This window comes from Coturnix japonica, chromosome 1, assembly GCF_054131305.1.
Source record: "Coturnix japonica strain WE chromosome 1, WE-NBRP24, whole genome shotgun sequence".
NCBI lineage: Eukaryota > Metazoa > Chordata > Aves > Galliformes > Phasianidae > Coturnix > Coturnix japonica.
In genome coordinates, this window is record NC_140663.1 from 62386672 (window position 1) to 62408545 (window position 21874).

At 39.3% G+C, this 21874-nt stretch overlaps 1 protein-coding gene across 11 annotated transcripts in view; it reads right to left on the reverse strand.

Annotated features, from left to right (window-relative positions):
* Positions 1–21874, reverse strand: part of SOX5 (SRY-box transcription factor 5) — a 622935-nt gene that overhangs the window by 537829 nt on the left and 63232 nt on the right. For 3 of the 11 annotated variants that reach the window (XM_085542560.1, XM_085542503.1, XM_015868595.3), the window contains exon 2: positions 10937–11150. The exons of the other annotated variants lie outside the window; for them this stretch is intronic. The gene's annotated coding sequence lies outside the window, so the exon portion shown is untranslated. The remainder of the gene's footprint in view (positions 1–10936; positions 11151–21874) is intronic. 11 annotated transcript variants of the gene reach the window in all.

Genomic DNA, 21874 nt, shown 5'->3' on the forward strand with positions numbered 1-21874 from the left:
CGGTAAAACCTTTTTCCGTCTGTTTCTGAAGACTCCTCAGCAGTGACTTTCAGACATGCTGATGGGACATTTGGGGACCTTTTTTTTCCTTCACTTGCCTTAGAAAAAGAGACAGACTATAAAACAACTAATAGAATTGTTGGGGAGCAACAGCTAAAGGCACTAGAAAAGACCATAAAATCTGTTTGGGCACATGGACTCCTCAACACCAGATTCACAAAAATCAACATGGGCTTTCACATAAAAACAGTGAAACGTCACTCCTTCCACATGGATGTTTAAACTGCCGACAAGTTTGGTTTGTTATAGATCACATTCATGCTTGCTAGAAATAATGGTCATCAAATGGTATGTAACAACTTCCAAGAAACCAATAGCAAGCTAAAACGAGCAAATCAACAATAAACTTAAGTACCCGCATAGGTCCTTGAGCTACCTTCCCTTCTGTCTTCTGTATTCACCTCTCTACTCCCCAAGGCACATACTTACTTGAAGACCTTCCCTTCCCCCTCTGGATGTTCAGTCTCATCTGGCTCCAGGGCCAGAAGATGGTCCTGTCTGGCTAGTTATCCCACAGGAATTTCACACCATGGACTTTCACACTGGCAGTACTAGCCAAAGCATACTAAGTAGTCACTTAAATGTCAGTTCCTTTCTAAGGAATTCTCTTTTTTTTTTTGTCCTCTCCAGTCATCAGCTCTGCAGTATACAGCTTTCTGAAGTACTCTGACCTGTTCTCAGCCTGTAACTGTATGGGAAGAAACACGCTCAGTAAAGGTTTGGAGGTTTTATTCAAATGGGTAGAAAGTGAGAATTTAAGCTTGACACATATTAATATGAGCAGTCCAAAACTCCTTCTGCAAAAAAATGGAGAAAGAACCCTACAACTCCCTGGACTTTTTGTTTTTCCAGCACTCCTGTCTGTTCCACAGACTAGACATTTGGCAGATTTCTTTGAGAACTTCCTGGCAGCCACCAGCAGTCACCAGGGCAGAATGCGTATGTGTTAAAATGAAATTTTAAACAGAATCATCTTTTTGAGCTTCAAACAGTTTCATTTTTATTTATTTATTTTTACTGTAAATTTTGGAAATTGGTTTCATATCATTTCACTGCAGCTACTCCAACCACAACTGTTCTATGGAGCAATGGTGAAGCAAAGGATTAGAGGTTGCCAAGTGGATGCTTTGTATGGCCCTTCCAGGAAGAAATTACACAAGTTCTCCTTTCTGAACAACTTGCTGTTTCCATTATGGTGAATTTTGTTTTTCACTACTCTGTTGCAACTCGAATGTAAACTAAGTTCACGGCTGTGGGATTTATTTTTTCAGGTACACTCAGCTAAGCAGGCAGAGTCTTCCTGATCACTAAGGCAAACAACCGGGTGTCCATGAGGTCAATGGCTCAGTTTGTCCCAGAGCTGTTAAACACACTAAAATTAATACACTGAGCATATGAAAAATTGTCACTTAGAAGCCAATAAAAGGACTTTACCTCTTTGTATACCCCTAGTAGCTTAACGTCTTTCTCTTGGATGAATGGCAGGTACCCAGGAACATCTACATGTGACCTCTCACCACTGTTAATGTGTAGTCTGTTGTTTTTCTGTTCAGGGACATCGTGGAAGTTCACAGCTTTCACCAAGATTTCTCCTTTACAAATGATACCAGCAGTACATGCTGAGGGAGTTATTGGTGTCGTGAGGTACGAACCGGCAATAACTTGTATCACACAGATGCCTCCCCTATAGCGGGCAGTAAGTCAAAACTACTATTTTTATTTCTGTGTTAAAAGCTATAAGTAATGCAAAATATTGCAGTGTTGAAAGATCAAGAGACTTATCAAAGCACATTTTTCTAAAATTATACAGCATCGTTCATGTTACTAATTCACGAAACCTATCACCTTAAAAATCCTGATTAATTTATGTCTGCTAATCAATAAGTGCGCCTTCAGTATGCTGATGTTCACGCCATACTTTAAGTAGGTAAATAATGAGGTAATATCGCTTCCATCAACTATCTGTGAAGTAGGTAAATTTTAGATGCAATTACCTCCCACTTGTACTACTAAGACAGAAAATTAGGAGAGATTAAGCTGCTGTCTGCTAGGGACCCAGGTGGTAATTCTGTGCCCATAATGGTTGACTACACTCCACTACCTTTCCTGGGGGTCAAGCACTGAGGGGGGAAAAGGCAAAAAAAAAAATAAAATAAAATAAAATTTAAAAAAAAAAAAAAAAGGCTTAAAGTGTTAAAACTAAGTATAATTTAGAATAGGCTACAGTATAGAGTGAATCAAAAAGGAAGAATGCAAGAGTCACCATGAACTCACAGGGAAGAACGCTAAGGGAGGCAATACAAAAGAGTTTGCAATGGAGTAACACACTATAATTACCTGAAATCCAACTGCTAAATCTTTCATTGCTTTCCTGAGTAAACTGCTGACAGAGGAAGCAACATTCTGGTCTGGTGAAGCAGCACATCTGCACAGCTGATAAAAACCAAAAACTGGGAGCAGTGAAGTCAGTGGGAATTCCAAGTGTTCAGCACCTCCTAAGGGATGTGTACTCTGCCATCAGAAGTGTGACTGTAGCATGTCTAGGCAGCACTATGCAAGGCTGGTCTGAACTTACACAGATAAACACAGCATTCACAGTGCAGCAATACACTCTTCAGAAGGACTCTATGAGAACATTTTTTTCCTACAAACAAAGTTTCTACAAATATTATGCATTACAAAGAAACTAATAGAGTGAGACAAGAAAATTCCCTTCAGCAGCCCAATCTTAAATATTACCTCTAACAAACAGGGACAGAGCAAATACCATCAGGCCTCTGGCAGATCCAGTAACAAGAAAGACACTGACGCCCTGGAGCATGTCCAAAGAAGGGCAAAGAGGCTGGTGAAGGGTTTTGCAGCACAAGACTTATGAGGAGTGGATGAGGGAACTGGAATTGTTCAGCTTGGAGAAGAGGAACTCAGGGGAGACCTAACTGCTCTCTACAGCTCCCTGAAAGGAGGTTGTAGTGAGGTGGGGATCAGTCTGTTCTCCCAGGTAACAGCAGTAGGAAGAGAGGTAATAGCCTTAATTTGCGCCAGGGAAGGTTCAGGTTGGATATCAAGAGTCTTAAACTCATAAATGCAAATACTGAGCACTCTCCAGTTCCTCTTCAGGGCCAGTAACCAGCCAGCAAGTAAACTTTCCTAACTAGTAGAAATCAAGAACATTACAAAAAGCTGCTCAGTTATCCCTCACCAAAGGGAAAGAAGGATAAAAATAATTTATGTATATTCACTGTGATTCTGCCATAAAGATCTCCGGTAAAAGATACAAGTCATTATTTTATTTCAAAGAGGAGACAAAAAAGGTAATAATCATAGCTATTTGATCAGATTATTCCTAAAGGAATCCACAAGAGACTGAAAAATATACAAAACCCGCTACTTCCCATCTGCTACCTGGGGAGAACAAATACATTCTTGTGGGAAACATGGGTGAAAAAATAATGAAATTAGCATCTACCAAACTGTTAAAAAAAAATAAAAGATCTTCAGGTTGAAGGGAATCAACAGCACAGCTTTAAGGATGGATAAATGGCTGCCTCAAGGATCTGGCTTACCTCTTTTTTTTCTTTTCTTTTCTTTTTTTTTTTTTTTTAAGTAATACCTTCATTTGCATAGTAATAACCCAATTATTGTAAGATTAGGTGACAGAAATCTCATTATTACTGTTCCTACAAAACAGTCGATATTCCGTTCAGTACTTTTTAATGTTACACACCTTAAAACATAATTATTCCAATATATGCTCATTCATCTTTAATGCAATTTCTTTAATAATAATAAAAAAGCCTCTTCCTGTAATTGTTAAGGGGTTTTTTTTTGGTGTTTTTTTTTGGTGTTTTTTTTTTTTGGTTGAATATATTAGTGTTAAAACATGATTTTTCTCATTCAGGCTGCTATAGAAACAAGCAAAGCCAACCAACTGCTTAGGGGCATGCTCCCTCCCCTCTTCCCAAGAGGGAGTCCACCAAGAGGCCTAAAGCACATATGTTAAAATATGTTGCAACAACTCTCTCTCCATCTCCCCCACTCCCTGCTTCTTCCCACGCTGAGAGCCGGTCACAAGATAAGCTTGCAAACAAAATCAAATATACACTAGCACCAGGCTTCTGCGAGTTATGTGGGCTTAGGGTTTGCTGTTACTGGGAGAGGGGGAAGGGTTGTGGTTTTAGGGCTGAGAAATCAGAGCAAGCACACACATATTCGGGGCTTACCTGCCACAGGCTTGCTCAGTTTCAATTACAAAGATCATAAATGCGATAAGTGGTCAGTTACCAGAACAACAACAGAAAGGAAGTGGGGGAAGGAGATAGGACTGGCTCCTGCAGAAGAACACAGCACCACATGTTATGCTTCAAAAGGATGCTGTAAACTGTTAAAAGAGGGGAAACAGCAGTTACCCTTGCCAGTCTCATCTATCTCGGTGTACGCAAAGTGAGTCTACGGAGCTTCATACTAGCAAGTCTTCAGTACCTCTACTTCAAATCCAAGTGAGGTTAAAAGCAACAGGGCACTGCTACCCCTGGGTACCTGATTGGAGCCTGTACAAGGTCAGTGCTGCAAGCCCGGTGACTGGTAACCAGTACACTTCTCAGCCACTGGGGGAGGCCAGGCAGAAGAGGAGAGTGTGTGCAAAACTCTGCCCGTGGAAGGAATCTTCCTTCCAGCCTACCCTGGGCAAGCAGGGGCACTACGAGAGAAGCTGTTGGAAGCCATTCATTCAGACATGTTCCAATTACTGACTTTCAGAGTATCACTCACCCCAGCACCACTAAAAGTAGTAAGTGCAAGGTGCAATTTCACATGAGTTACTTACTGTTTAATTTTTATGAAAGCCTTCTGTCTAAATGGCATGAAGGAGAAGTAATTTGGCCATGTTCCTATTTCTGAAGTACTATATAATCACTGAGCCATCACAAGTCCAATGATAAAAGAGAGATGTGCATAGCTGGAAAACATTGCAAGGAAAAATTCCAGAGTCTTTGTAGGTTTGGAAATGCGGTTTGCTTATACTGGGGGCTAAGCAACCATCTCCCACCCCCAGCTGCCTGGGCTGTCTCTGCATGCTGTGATGGATTGTACAGAGGGCAAATATCACACCAGCACCCAAATCTGACAGGGAAATGAACATCCCTGTTGCTGCCCACATGACTGCACGGAAGACCAGCTCCAATGCAGAATGCTTGGACCTTTTTTTTTTTCCCTGAAGATTTTGACCACTTGCCTAATATTCTGCTTTTGAAAAGTTTCCAATTATACCATGTTCTACAGAAAGTAAATTAAAATTACTGTTTATACTTGGGGGGGGGAGGGGAAGAGAGAAAAAAAAAAAGCGGTGAACATGTTAATGATTTTTCCTTACATTCTTATCATCTCATTTCGTTCCTTTAAACAGAGAACCTTGTGAGTCTTGCTATGAAAATTATCAACAAAGAAGCCACAGCTTTCCATCATGCACCAAAACTTGGAGGGATGAGTTTATACTGTCCTGACCATCTGACTGAAATTGAAAACTTTTCCTCTTCCATTAATAGCTTTTCCAATTCAGCAGTTCAAAGCTGCAATCCCTCACAGCCTATGCAAGGATTTGGGATCATTTTATAAATCTGTGTGGCAAATGAACATGAAAGAGAAACTCTCCTTATGGCTGGGAACTATCCTTTCGGGGAAAAAAATGTTATTAGCTTTTTAGAGAGCATTTGCAAGGGTAATTTGCACTACAGCATCTCTTTTTATTGGCCTTGCAAGCAAGTGTTGAAACAATTTGTTTTATCATATGTGCTCACTTTGAATATAGACCTCATGTGAAATGCTTTACTTGAAACAGGGAACAATGGGTTCGAAAGACAAAACTAAAAAAGGTTTGGAGCATGGCAGTAATTCATGTCAATAAAGAAGTACTGAAAGTGGAAGGAAAAAGGAAAAAGGAAAGATAAGTGAGAACAGAAAGGAAAAGCTTCCGATTAAGTCTGTCATAACTTAAGGCAGCTATGCCAAAGCTCCTAGTTAGGTCCAACAATTTCACAGGTATTATAACAGGAGGATAAATCACTACTCCTGGACATCATTTGTATTTCATTACTTCTTAAGAGTCCTCAGGCAAAACCAGAGACCTACCACGTGAGACTCTGCACACACAATAAAGAAACACCACCACCCATGGACAGCTGACAACATTCAGCTGTAAATCAGGATTATCATCACCAGTAAAGGCCAGTAGCAGGGGGTAGAAGGCTTGATTTAAGAAGCACAGATATCGATTGAAATCTTCCAAAATGTTTTAACTCATGAAAAAGCAAAACCCCAGATCACGCCTGACAAAAATGAGCTGTTCTCTTCCCCTGAAACCTCCAAGTCATGCCACCTTGCTCTGCGAGGCAGTTCTTCAACACAGATGACTCCGAGCAAAGGGAACTGATCTATTTGATGCTGTGCTACAACAGAACGCAGACTGAGGATCGCTAATCCTAACAGTGGCATTTCTCTCTACTGGGGCAAACAGCTTCCATTTTTAAGGGGAAAAAGAACTATTCTGCAGACATCTAGGATGCAATACTACATTTGCAGTGAAATTACATACTATTTGAACTGGAAAACCAGGGAAAATACTTCCTCCCAAATAAAATCAGTAACAAAAAAAAAAAAAAAAGACTATGGAAGTGTAACAAGAAATAATAAAATCAAAGGTCACATGTTACATATGTTTCTAGTGCTGATTCTTCCCTACAGCAAAAATTCAATTTGCAGATGACAGCCCTGCAAGGCAGTTTGCTACTGTAGATCCCAGCCCCTTCTACTGAAGTTCAAAGGATTCCCAGTGGGTCTAAGAGTCTGCTCCTCACAGCCTAAAATGATTTACTTGTTCAGCTGCTGCAGTTCTTCCGTCTCTGCTGCATTTTCTCCACAAACCAGAATTTACCCAGCCGTAGTACTTATTCCAACTTTTTCAGTTTAATGCATTTTAATTGAAAATGTTGTTAATGGAAACTGACTAGCTTCACTAGCAACACTGCAGAAGTCCATAATAACTGAGTTGAAGGAAACAAAATAAGCCAGCCCCCAAACATGCCACAGGCCAGCAAGGCGGATGCTCACCCAAGCTGTGAGTTCAAATCCCTGCCTCAGATCAGAACCCTGAACTGCGATTCCACATGTCTGAAGGGAGCACCTTAACCTCGGGGCTATGAACTGCTCTGGAGTGCTCTCTTTCTCTCAAGGTTAGACTTGACTTCTGGGAGGGTGGGCTTTTTTGTGCTTTGTTTTTGGGTGTTTTTTTAAGTGAAAATTTGTGAAAGCTTCTTTTCTCATTCTGAATCAGAAAAAGACAAGAACGTTGGGCTGGTTTTGAAAGGTTATTGAAAAGTACAATGGGCCAGCACTTCAACTTTCACAAATCAACACGCTGGCATTTAAATCAGTGTTAACCCTCTTGACTTGGCTTGCTTTCAGCTTGACCCAACAGAAACAGAAATGATGTAAGGCTTTTTGCGTTCAATAAAAACTATGAAGTGAATCTGATGAACAAAAGAGAGCAATTCATTTCTCCAAAATTCTTGCCCTACATCAGAAAAAGGCAAAAAGTAAATTCCCTGTAAAAAAAAGCAGACATTCAATTCTTTAAAGCAGTTGTCTGTGCAAAGGGTATTATGGTTAGGATGTGGTTGGAATTGATGATCTTCGAGGTCTTTTCCAACCTGGGTAATTCTATGATTCTATAACACAGATCCCATATCCTTAGCTAATTCTCACCAATTCATGAGATTTCTGTGATAGCTTTTCCACACCTATGAGGACACTTCGCTGCATAAATACTGAGTATATTAGAACAGGTCAAACTCTACTTCATTTGCTCATGACAGAATGCCATTTATCTATTCACCGTCATAAGGTAAGCCTATTTGGCCTGCTGTCTCCAGCATGGAAGGCAATGTATTATAAAACAAGATATTGTCATCAAAATTAACTTCAAAGGTAGAACTTGTCCCTTGTGAACCGTGCTGTGTAGAAAAAAAAATACTGAAATAAACCAAAAACCTGTATGGGTACCAGTATGGGAAAAGAAAGACCAACTAAATAAAATACATAAATAAACAATCCTCTAATCACACAGACTGCACATGCTTCTCACTAACGCTCTGCTCAGCACTGTGCACCATCATAAACTGAACAAAGCAATTTCGAGCAGCTCTGAGCTGCTCTGAGTAAGCTCCGAGTCCAAAGCTTACTTCTGATCCATCTGACAAGTCAAAATGAAGTGTCAAAGAACGTGAGAACATTTTTAACCAAGCCTGGGATAGGCTGTGCTAAGCACACAAACTACTTCTTCCCACATAACATGAGCATAATCAAGACCTGACGCTTGGCTGCCCAGCAGTGCTCCATAGTATTTTCAAATGAAGATACAGTTTATCAGGTAGATGTTAATAATGTACCTACAAGTCCATCTGCTTCCTGACAGTATAACATACTTTTTAAATACTGTATTAGTATTTAATTGCGACATAAACAGGCCCACATTCAGCAAGCACCTAGCTGTAATCGTTTGAGTAAGTGCTCAATAAAGTCCTTAAAAGTAGCCAGGTGTTTAAGTTGAATCAGGGCCAAATTCAGAATGAGTGTTGACATGATATAATATAAACGTTTAATATTAAATGAATTATGAGGCCAATACAAAGCTCATTCAGCTGAGTCTTGCTGTCATTAAGCTATACACACACATATAATTCCTGGAGACATCTGATCTAACAGAACTCTAAGGTCAAGCAGAACGATCGTTCCCATCTATTTCAGTGTGAAAAGAAAATTATTGGTTTTTGAATACAGAAGTTCTCTCGGGAGTAAAGATGTTTGAGATAGATTTGTCCACACATGTAACAAGGACTTACATCTTTATCTAGAACCAGAATTACAAAAAACAACAAACCTACCTGTGACCCTGACAGATCTGTTAAAGTGTAAAAGAATTCATAAAATTCTATTTAATACTTCATTTAAATCTGCAAATGACATGATAATCATCTAAATATCTTTCGACTGTTTCTGCCTTCTCAGATGACTTGATTACAAGAAAGTAAGAAACAACCTTCTTCCATAAATGCCTCAAAGAAAACTGAATGGTGACAGACTTTTTTCAGCCTCCGTGGCATCCAAAAGCTGTGTTTTAATATTAACACTCTTTACATTTAACAACCAACACGTGGCAAGAACACTGCAAGTGCAGGTCTGCACCACACAAAGACCAAGTGTTGATGCAATACATATTCTTACCAGTGTGTGGCTTACATTAAAGTCTGGGGAGTCTGCCATCACATGGCGTGTCACTTTATATAAAATATAGTCTGGGAATTATTGAAGTCATTGTCATTTCCTATGACAAAAATATCAATGTTAAATGTGCCTTTAAAACATTTATCAGTCACGTGTGTCAAGAAGCAAGAGATGAGGAATATTTCATGTGAGTAAAATGCAGATAAGTTAACTTGACAAGAACATGTATTCACTTAAGGACAGGATATGTCCCTCTTGGCATGAACATCATACTGTGCAGAATCTCCAAGAATTTAATTAGAGCTTGTAATATAGTAATTAACTACTGTATATTGAAACCTTTTGCAATTTTTTTCCCAGTAGCTTGTATGGAAATGATCATACTGTAAAAAACAAAGGCACCATGAAACAAAAGCTACTGTAAATCTACAGGCACTGAAGAGCATAGAGCAGGATTTGTAAACTCTTTGTCCTACCACTGACCTCACCTTGCATCTGACTACTTATGGCACCTTCTCTGAGTTACATAAATGATGCATTAAAGCTCTGATTTCTTTATGACAGCTCTCCAGAAATAATTCTACCTCTTTTAAGAGGGGCTGCATCATGAAGCCAGTGGGGTAATTTCTTCCAGTCTTTAAATAGTTCTCTTCCTCAACATGTGGAAGAATTATTGATTTTATGCAGAAAATAAAAATCATTCCAAACCTTGTTTCCAAACATAAAAACAAGACACTCAGAAACATGGAAGATACTTCCTTATATAATGTACACTTCTGTTAGGGCCTCATTTGGCTTCCACAAAGAGCAGGACAGAATCTTGTGCAGAAATTTCTAAGTAATCCAGACCAGGTCAGGAACTGAGAGTGGGCCTAAGTAGAGTTTCTACCTCCACCGTTTTTTTTCTTAGGCCAAAAGCAAAGCCAAGAAAAAAGGGAAAACATGGCACATACTTCCACAGGCATGTTTCCCAATGGAGGAGAGGGAATAGAGCAGATCGGTCGAGACGACAGACCTATGTTTCCCGTCAGTCTACACTTGGACTCTGACTCTTGGAGACCTCTAGGTTCAGCTCTGATCCTCCAAACAACCAGCAAATCCTCAATTTAATCCTTTACTAAGAACTCTTCAAAATTTCACGTTCATAAAAATGATATTAAGATTCAGTAGGGAACATACTGGACCCAGAATAAAAGCATACACATACATTATTCCAGCTTGATCTTTGCTTGGGTGAGTGGCCTTAACCTCTTCTGTTGTCATGTCTCCACCCAGAAAATAGCAATAATCGTAACTTACCTCTTTGATAAAGTACCTGAAATATGTGAGTAAAAAGCACTATGTAACAGCTGAATTTCATAATTAGGTGTTATTATAGTCAAAGTAGTATTTGGCAAAAAAATAAAAATAAAGAGAATATAAAAGCATTCAAGCTCTGATTTATTGTTACTTACTTCTTAGGAATAGTCTTTTAGACTATCTTTGCCTTCATCACTCAGTTGCACTATGCCTAAACCCAACATTACAGAAAATGAATGTTAATGCACTCAGGATAAATGCATCTAACAAAGCATTTGAAGACATGATGGTAAGACAGACTTACCACAGCTTCACGGTTTGCCATGCACCAGATGAGCTGTAACTTCCTGTGTGGATGCTCTCAGGCTGTTGCAATTGCTTTTGAAAATTTTTTAAACTGTGCTGATCACTTGGAAAAACCAGCTTGTGCCCATTTCCCAAGTCAGAATTGTCACTGATTGCAGAGACTTAATACATGGCTCTTCTGGGACAGACGCAATTCAGCCTCTACTTGTCCTCTGAAACGAAGTCAGGATAGACTTTTTGTTGGTAAGTGAAGAGTTAAAACCAAAAAACCTTCCCCATTTCCCCATGCTGTTTCCCAGGACTCTGCTTAGATTTCCCTCACTTGGTTCCCCTGAGTCGGGACTAGCATGGGGAAGGATAGAAGGTATCTGAGGGAGGATGGAGGTGCCATCTATAGCCTGTACTGGCCCTGCCATGACTGGTAAACAGGACCTTGGTTAACAGCCACGTGGCTAAATTCTCCTTCCTGCCCTTCAACAGGGCAGGATCACCAGGGCCAATACCTGACCTGCCTGTGCTAACTCCCAAACCACTTCCAAGACCTGCTGGGGTAGAGCTGTTGACGCTCAGCCAAAACTGTGCTACCAACCATCCTAACAATGTGCCAGAACAATGTGCCTGGCTGCATGGCTGTGGCCCAGCCCTGAGCTCTCCATGCTGGCCACCAGTGGCTTCAAGATTTGCACGTGATGAAGGCTGAGGGTGTGAGGGAGGACCTGCTACTAATGACACCTCACTCCCACTTTGCATATCAAACATTATCTCACTCTTATGACCCTGTCCTTCCCAAATCCCAAAAATCCAATATCTTGCCAACTCGGTTCCCTCTCCCTGTCCTCTCCCTCTCCAAGTGGAGCAGATAACATTTAATGAGTCCTGTAAAGCAACCTGCAGCCTAGTGACCAGAAGTGTTTCAGAGTGGGTATTGGGAAGGAGCAAAATGCACAGAAGTCCCTGGAGAAACTTCCCTGCACTGCTGGCTGCAATTTGCTCATCAGAGGCCATCACCTGAAACCTGTCTTTGAGACTTCTTTAACCCGTCCTCTTGTCCTCTGGAGGACAGCAAGGACATCTCATCCTCAGTGATTGGTGTTCCAGGTAACTCAGCTGACTGTTTAAACTCCAGCCCTCTGTCAGGTCCATGCTAATGCATTAGCACAATTCAGCCTCTCAACATCACCTTCTGCCTTCCAACCGCTTCCATAACCTGTCTTTCTTCCACATCAGGAAACAACCAAACAAGCAAACACCTCCTCTAATAAGAAAAGCAGGCCATACGAGTAGGTAGTTCATCTTTGAGGCTTCCTCAAGGATCAGATCTATGGCTTCTCTCTCCCCTTCATATCAAAAGATAATCCTCCCGCTTTCTCCTTGTACACATTCAAGTTCTTCAGTCTATTCCTCATTACATAAGGCACATGCATAATCCTTCTCCTCCCACAGAACATCTCAGGGAACACAGTCCTCCTCCTCCCCCTCAATCACACAAAGTTTAATCCCAACATTGCTGACAATTAATTGCCATCACTGTAGTGACAACAAATAGAATGTAGCACAAACTCCACATTGGCTTAAACTACATCCTCCTGACTGATGATTTGTTTTCGACTCCACCTTCATGATCTGCTTCATACCTTCAATTAAAAACTATTTCCCTATAGGAATTTCATCTTTCTCTTTTCTTTTCCTTTTTTTCCTGAGGGATGAGAGAGAAACTGAGCATTGTTCTTTTATTAGTGAATAGAGCATTCTGGTTTTGTTTTGTCAGTGGCATTTTATGGCCATATTTTACTGACAAGTTCACGGTAAGTTCAGAGGAAAGAAATGTTCAAAGAAAATGTAGCACAAAGCATTGTGGGGAATGATATGGAAAGTTGACAAAACGATGATAAACAATTAAAAAAAAGAAATAATTGTGTTGAAACACTGCATCGGTATTTATCACACTGTTAACTCTTCTTATGGAAAACGCTTTCTTGTCTGCAGTTTCAGAAAGAGATCTCAACTTGGGCTATGGAAGCAGAATGCTTCACGTGTAATGATTCTGAAATATAATTTTTATGTATATATAGGGGAAAAAAAGAAAATGGCAAATATGTCTCTATGAGATAAGGCTTTCAAAACAAAATATAATACATGGAAATCCTTTCTTGAAGTGCTTTGTGGTCGTAAGGAGTTAGGAAACTTGAAACAGTAGAGCTGCAGAAAACACACGTCTAAACAAGGTACGCAAAACTACGGCATGGGCAGAAACAAAACTTCTGAGGAAAGCAGCTAAGAGAAGTGAGGGGATGGCTCACCTGAGAGTGAGAGAGAAGTTACATGGACATGGTTAATCTATTTCCAGTTAATTTAAAATCCATTGAAAACCTCAGCTGAAAATAGAGAATGTCTGCGCCCAGCATTTAGGAATGGTAGCAAAAAAATGAAGAACAACTAGAGTGCTGGGCACTCAGAACTTGCTCTAATTCCAGTCTGCTTATGTCAAACTGGGCAAGCCATTTGCTCTTTTAGACCAATAACCTTAATGTCTAAATAGGAGATTTTTTTTATCCTCTAATTAACTAAATTATATTAATTATGGCTCTGTCCTCCTACAAATCCTTCATCAGGGCTCCTTCCTTGCCTTGGTGCCTACAGAGGATATACTGACAGAGGATATATTAACTAGTGGGCAGCTGGTGCACTAAGGAATCTGTTTCAGGTATGTCTACATCAGCAAGCAATTTGGTGCAACAGAAGTAGAAAATGAGACCACAACAATTTATGCTGGGGTATCCACACCTGCCTTATCTGGGGCTCAGGGTTACTATCGACTGCATTCAGCCTCATAAGCCATACCCACTGTCCTCATCACTAATTAAAATTAGTTTCAGGGGAAACAGCACTGGTTTAGACACTTCTATCTCCATTGATGCCCAGGATACCTGCAGTTTGTTTCTGGAAGGAAAATTTTATTTTCCTCCAGCAGAATCTAGATCAACACAAATCAAACTGTTCTTCAATCCAAGCTAACAAAGGTAAAGGTGACCAGGCAGATTTGCTTCAAACTTCCACCACTGCTCCAAACCAAAAGCCTAATGTACGTGCAACTCACACAGACTACTGCCCTCTCTCTATTTATTTGTGTGTGTGTGTGCGTGTATGTCTGCATTTGTTCCATCTCATTAGCCTGCTGTGTTATTTTTTTCCTAATATTCAATACATATTCGATCTTAGCACCACGTGAAGTTTTGTTGATGTGGTCACTCTGTGAAGACTGCTCCTGGCCAGAGTTTACAAGGACTCAAAAGCAGCTATAATGATAAAAGCTGATGAATAAAAACAAAAGGTGCAAAGGCAGAAAGAAACATCGTCTGCTTGTCATTTTTAACCAGTTTTGTCATTCTAGTTTGGACTGCTCTAAGATGGTAAACTTTCTAGTCAGTACTAAAGACAGTCATGTCTTCCTCCTGTCACAAGATCTTTAATCATATGGCAATATTACATTGAAGAATTCAGTTCGGAGTCTTTACTGTAAAACTGATTTTGTCAACGATTATGAATCTAAATTTTATCTTCCAACTTATTATCCTAGAGAGGCTGTTTTACCTACTGATATCAACTCTGTTGTAAGGCTTATCCAACCTCTTGAAGGAACAGATAACCTTTATAATTGTGCTGTGTACACCCAGCTACGTTCTGTATTGAATGTGGAACAATTACTTGGAAGTGACGATACAAGACATTTGAAAAGGACAATACCGAAAGTGTTTAGTAAGTATGAAAAAAAAAGCTAACATCTTGATGTAGGCCTAACAATATTGTAATTAGGAAGACCTGAATTTTGTTGCTACTGTGTTTGTTAACTGCAAGATGTGGAGTCTTCTGAAAAATCAGCCAATAATGAGGAGTATATTCACAAAAGTAACTTCAAGCACCAGGAAGCCAATGTTCTTTGGTAACTGCTAACCAGTAGGGAGATAAAAGCTTATTCAAGGAATAATTCAGAGCACCTAAACTAAACGCTATCTCTGAATCACCGCTCTACCCACGTTCTTCCTCACTCAGAAAGGAACAGATGAAAGGTAGCCTTGAGCTTGCCTTTCTGTATAACTCATTTGTGAACAGTGTTCTCCTATACATAAGCTCTTTAACCAGAGGGTTTAAAATATGTTGTTCTGTTTTGAACTGTGAGTCCCAAATCTCATTTTTTAATATTTCATTTGGACTCACCATTAGAAATGCTTCAGTAATTCTTCAAAGTAGAAGCATTTCTGCTTTGAAAGGTATTGATTTGCATCCAATTGCAGAATATGATTTTATTATATATATATTTTTAATGTGTATTCCTGCAGACTCCTGCTACTTACGCTCACTTAAGGCCTTTAAATATCAACTCTGCCTTTACTCATACCAAGATGAATGACCTGTAGCTTTGTGCTAAAAAGGATAAGGACTTGCTCACTCAGCACACAGCACACCTAGTTGAAAGCAGACAACAATACACCTCGAATTCATGGAAATGTTAGGGGATTTTTTGTTTGCTTGTTTTGAATTTTCTATGGAGCTGTTCTAGAAAATAACAATAAATGATAATATTTAAAATGGATATTAAGTTACCCACTGCTGTTCCCCACAGAATCCAAAAGGTCTTAAAAAGCAGGAGTTTAAAAAGTAAGTATATCTTTTACCATCTTATTTCTGATGTTCATTGTTTTTTTGCCTGTAAAGACAACACAACTTTGCTAACAATTTCTTGGGTTTTCAGAGTATTTGTGGAGACCAAAATCCATGCGTGACCCAGAAACATCGCTGCTTTCCAAAAATATAATGGCATGCTAACCTTTTAATGCAAACCTGATGCCTTGTGTCCTTCCCACTAAATCACACTAAAATGTCCCACTGAGACGATGCCACTGAATGTATTGCCAAACTGCCTTTACTAGAGACTATCACAAGAATAACTTTCAAGTAATATTTTTTTTCTTTTACTCTGCATGTCTGCACTAATTAAATAGTTATTGGTTCTTCAGGGCATGCATTTCCAAACCATCCACTTTAAGTAATATAGGGTCCAGCTGACTTCCAGGTATTCTGTGAGACTCTTAGAAGAATACAGTTTTACTTTATACGAGTAAGAATTGAAACAACTTGCCTTAGGTGTTCAGCTATGTACTTATACCACAACGTATAAAACTTTCCCTCCTTTGAATTAATGTCAGAGTTTAGCTTTTAATATATGGCCTTGGTCTGATTTATAAGTACATTTAAGGAATGTAAGGTCACTCAAGCTGGCAAACCAGCTGGCTTCTACACTACAGAGAGAAACAAAAACTTTACACTAAAAACCTCACTTTAGTCGCTTCAAATATTGAATAAAATTATCTTGTACATTTTATTTAAAAACCCATAAAGATGTGTTATTTTCTAAAAGGCAGACCTGTTTTAGAATAGGTGGCAGCCAGAGATGCACCAAGAAAATGTTTTCTTTTTTTCCTCCCAGTTCTGTCTATGCAGAGCAATACCTACAATGTTGGTTACCTTCTTCTTCAGTGTGAAAATTAATGTCTAAGGGAAGAGAAACCCTTTAAATTTAAAATGAATGGAACTTTGTCAGTTATCAGCTGTAACTTGCTATATGAAATGGAAGACAGAGCCTTCCCCAAAAGCTAACACTATATACAAAGAACTGAATGCTGCTGGAAGCAAGGCTTTAGTTATGTGAATGCTGCATGAAGTCTGAAGAGATATGAGAGATATGCATGAAGTTCACAAACTCCAACACACCACTTTACCAGTAAATTGGGAAAAAGTAGGGTTAATCTAAAAAGCCCATGTGGCAGACTAGAGCAAGTCACAGAATCATAGAATTACCCAGGTTGGAAAAGACCTTGAAGATCATCAAGTCCAACCGCAGCCTAACCATAGTACCATAACTCTAAAAAGCCTACACTAAACCATATCCCTGAGTACCACATCCAAACGGCTCTTAAACACATCCAGGGATGGCGATTCAACCACCTCCCTGGGGGGCCTATTCCAAAGTCAGTATTTATGAGCTCCTTCTGCACTCAGGGAATCAAAAGAGACACAACATGAAGGGAACATCAGTTTTCCACCATCTTCAATTTATAGATACTTGGAATATTCTGGGGAAGAGCAGAAACATTTTGCCTTCATTTTCGTGATACCCTCCTAAGACAACGGTAAGAGGCTGCCAGTTTTCTGGTAAATCAGCCATATTCCCATCAGCCACTCTGGAGCTACGCATCACAATTCAGGGAGACAGGATAAAGACGACTGTTTTTCTCCAGGGAAAAAGTACTGTAAAGATACAAGCACATTTACACAGAGCCAATGTTGTCAAATATTGTGATTTTATCATAAGATTCATAATTGGCATTTCTCTTAAAGTTCTGCTCTACTTCCTGAGGAAGATCAGCTCCAATTTAACAAAGACATAGAGCTACTAGCTCTTATGCTAATTTTTGTTTTAAAAAGCAGCACCCTTGAAAGTGTGAACCCTGACAACTCAACAAGAAAAACAGAGAGAGGGTTTTTTTGTTGTTGTTTTTTTTATATCTTACAATTTATAAATCATTTTGTGGCCTGCTTCAACTGGCAATATTCACACAGATGGGTTAAATGTCACTTAGCACTCTGAATTAACTTCCCTAAAATCTGTTCTCAAAGCCTTGTCACTCACCTGAGTAATCCTACTGGTTTTAAATGGGCCTCCATAAGTGACCAGACTAGTCTACTTCTGCACGCTGCTGAGCGTTACGTAGGAGGTGCTGATACTCCCACATCCCTTTAAAAAGAAGATTAGGCACTAAGATAAGTGAAAACTTCTGTTCAAATTGGCTCAAATCCTTCTCCTATTTAAATTGGTGGCAGAACTCCCACTTACTTCAAAGGTCCAGGACAGGCACACTGTATTAATTAGGACAGTACAAAAACTCTCATTACAAAACCGAAGCATGTGATGCTCACCTGATTTAAAACATAACAAAAAAACAACACAGTCTTGGATTTGCATCTTTGTGAACACGGGGTGCTCTAGAGTTTAATGCAGAAGTCCCAGGGGAATTTGGAGGCTGATCCAAAAATAGGCAATAATGAGATACTTCTATTCATCCCTCATTTGCTGTACGCTTGAAAACAGGGCCTCAAATTTGTAGGCACTCAGGTAAATTGGAATAAAACTTGGCCAAACAATAGGTCACACTTGCTCTACTTCCATTGGAAAGGATGAGGGCTTTGTAATTTTCAATCAGCTGCAGCCTTTGCCCATCTCTGTTATTGTGTGTATTTCAGCAGCAGCTCCCCCAGCGCTTAAGGCAAAGTGCCACATTAGCACTGTGCTGGACGCAGATCAGCACTGTGCCACGTCAGGCTTCTATCATAGCAAAACACAACGTGGGGCACCTACGCTCCTTTTCATTCACCCTCCTGGCTCATCCTTTCCCCTCCCAGATGGTGACAGCAGGTCAGCCTGTTTGAAAATAGCCTCTCTGCTGCATCCATTAAACCCACAAGCCACGGGCCACAGTGCGGCAATAATTCCTGCTCAGACTGGTGGTGCAGGGGCTGAGCCCCAACTTATGCTCAGCCAGACCAGTTGGTGATAGGTTTGCTCCAAATCATATTCAGCCTTTCTTTTAAATGACTGAGGGGAGGAGGCCAGTATCAGACTGAATATTTTTAATATTTATAATGAATAAAATTATATGCTTGGAATGCAACCTTCAGCATAACAGCAGTAAAAACTAAATTTTTATTTGGATTATATTCATGGTAATAACAAGTAATGTAGGGTGTTTTTTATGTGACACAGGTTAAAAAGTCTGTAACCTCTAATTTGACAGGAACTCTATTATCACTCTCTGGAAAATTAGACAAGATAGGATATTAAGACATCCAAAAACTGACACAAACAGAAAACTAGGTCTCTCACTTGCTCTTCTTTCTTTAAACAAGGAAGATGATTATATGCTGTTTGACATTCCATTTTCAGGGCAACTAAAGAGATGCCGGGAGTCACACTTCATTTATTCTTCCAAATGCCACCACTGAAAAAAAATGTGTTGGTATTTGAAGGCACCATACTCCCACAAACAGCGGTCGGAATTAACCTTGTCTTCCTGATGGTTTCATTTGTGAAGTCCCTCAGTTTAGTTTCTCAAGATGAAATTAAAAATACCCTCGTGGCTGAGCGTGAGCACTTAAAGCACACACATTACATGGTGGGCCGAAACTCCCCAGGGTGTAGCCTTACTGAACTCATTGTATTAGACAAGTCAAGGGGAAATATGCTCTTGTAGAGATTTCCAGCCTAAAGATATTTGGATGTGCTTAAGGTTAGCATCTGAACTTTTATGTAAGTATCCAGACTGAACCTCAAGAATTTCTGAGGTTTGTGACCAACTCTGAAACTACGAGCCAAAGAAATGATTTAAATAAGTCTTCCATGAATTCCAGAGTAAGACATTTTGTCTTTCAGTACAAATAAAACCATGTTGTTTTATATCCTGTCAAACAAGGGAACAAAGGCATAATGTTGCACACATTTCCCTAAATAAACAAACAACCCCTCCATGTTTTCTGTTGGAATTGTATCAATCCAAAATCCAAAATTAAAAAAATAAATAAATTTAAAAAGAAAGATTTTCCATTTCTTAAATCTATTCAAAACTAGTAAGAAAAATTAGAGTCATTAGTGAGTTTTAGTCTGTTCTTACTCAGGCAAAAGTCCCACTGAAATGAAGCCAACATTACTTCAAAATCTGAATACTGTTTCATTCAGCTTTTCAGCACAAAGATGTAGCTTTAGTTACAACCATCTGTCATGGGTATAATCTCATAGCACTGATACCCATTTCTCTTAAATATAACCTTTCTTCATAAACTCTTTATTTACCTCAAGGGTATACACAAAGCTCAAAGAATACAAATGAAAAATCAGTATTTTCACCATTACTATACACGAACAATAGCATTACCTTGCCCTGTAATGAAAATTCATCCCAGATAGCTTAGCAAGGCTGAAACACACCCTAAAATATGGTATCTTGCAGACAAAGATTAAGACTTGTTTTGGCACATTTAAAAGAATGTATGAACCACTGGATTGGTGGAGAGTCGCTGTATTTTACAATCTCAGGTTTCTAAAATGATGTTTCCCTCTACTACTATCACAAATCCACTATGGATGCATTATTGACTATTAATCAAAAGACGTTTACAACGTGCTTTCAACAGGAAAACTATAGACAAGTAAACAAGTATGATTATAATTACACACAAAAATGAAACAATCATCCCTGATAACCTGAATTCCCCAGTGTCCAAATATTTCACACTGGCCTTGGTAGCATAAGAAAAGACTCAAAAGCATAGACAATACTGCAAAATGAGACTGATGACTGAAATGAGGAAACAGCACAGTCTGCTGGTTAAGGCACTGAACTGGGTATCAGGCCACATGGGGCTGCATTTTTAACTCTGCTCCTATGGTGCTTCTTTTCTTTGGGCCAAGTACAAAGACAGTCAAGTCAAGCTGAAGACTGCAGGAATGCCCATTCAAGGTGTGGACTGAGTCATTTCCCTGCACCTGTCCAACTGAAATCCATGCCAGTCTACATGGGCACCCTAGCGGGATGGCTCTACCCACCTTCAGAGAAGAGTACAATAACTCAGCATCAGGGACGCGGTGACTTAAGTTTCTGGAACTTCCAAACTGGTCTAACCTTGCCCTTCCCTGCAGCCGTTCCAAATAGTAAAAAAATGTCAGAAATTTCCAAGCTGTGTAATATTAAGCATAACTGATGGTTTTTATTTTCACATCTCAAACTATAAATAACATATATTTCTTGCAAAGCATCGACCCCAGAAAGCCATCACAAATCACACAAAAAAAGAAAGCAGAGGAACAAGAAGATTTTTGCCATGTATCTAAGATTTCTTATTTCAGACAGATTTTTGACATCACACTCATGATTTCTGAAGACCTGGAACATCATTACCATTATCAAAACATTCCTTCAGTCTTAAAGGCCTGTTTTTCATCCCCAGTGACAACACAATTCTAAGTGTTTTTTGCAAGGAATCTAATTTAAAAACAGTCCAGATACTCCCAACGCTTGAACACAAGCAGCAGTAAAAACCTAACCACACAGAAGTGTCTTAATTTTAAAAGTCCACATTAGGTGTTATATAAGTCTTGAGGACCACAGTTTTACTGGCTTATTCTTCTCACAAAATACAATAAATTTCAGACAAGCCATCCAGCTATTTCTGTTGGTAAAAATGAGGTAGCTATCGCCTCTTGAAAATATCTCCACAACTGAAGGCAAGAAAAACAAGTGAGCCTATTCCTCTAGTGTAAACAGATTATTCCCTTGCTTAAAGTGATGAAGCTGTCTCTCCCTGTTGCACAAATATATAAAACAATATATCTTATCTATTTGCCGGGATACTGGGTAATGTCTCCAGGGCTGACTATCGGCTGGTTTAGTTGTAAGACAGTTTTATGTTGGGCATAGGAAAGGGGAGTTTGGTAAGCATCATGAAAGGGGTAGGAGAAGAAAATAGGTCAGACAGCTTACAAACATGCCAGAAACAGAGACTAATAGTTCCACTTTTTATTCTATAATAAAATTAATGTTGTCCCAGCAGCATGCTATTTGGTACATCCATCTAATTTATTAAACAAACAAGACGACAAAGGATTTGCTGAAGATAGTACTCCTGTGTATTTGTGAACTAGTTTCTCATAATTAATAAAATTGATGATAAATAAAATTATATTTTTACTTTCTCTTATTTTCCTCAAACAAGCACACTATTATATATCAGCTAGAATAAAATCTGCTAAACTGATTACAAATCTACCTATGATTTATTTATATCTTTAGTAACAGCGTTTTACCTTTGCTGTCTCCTTCACACAGTA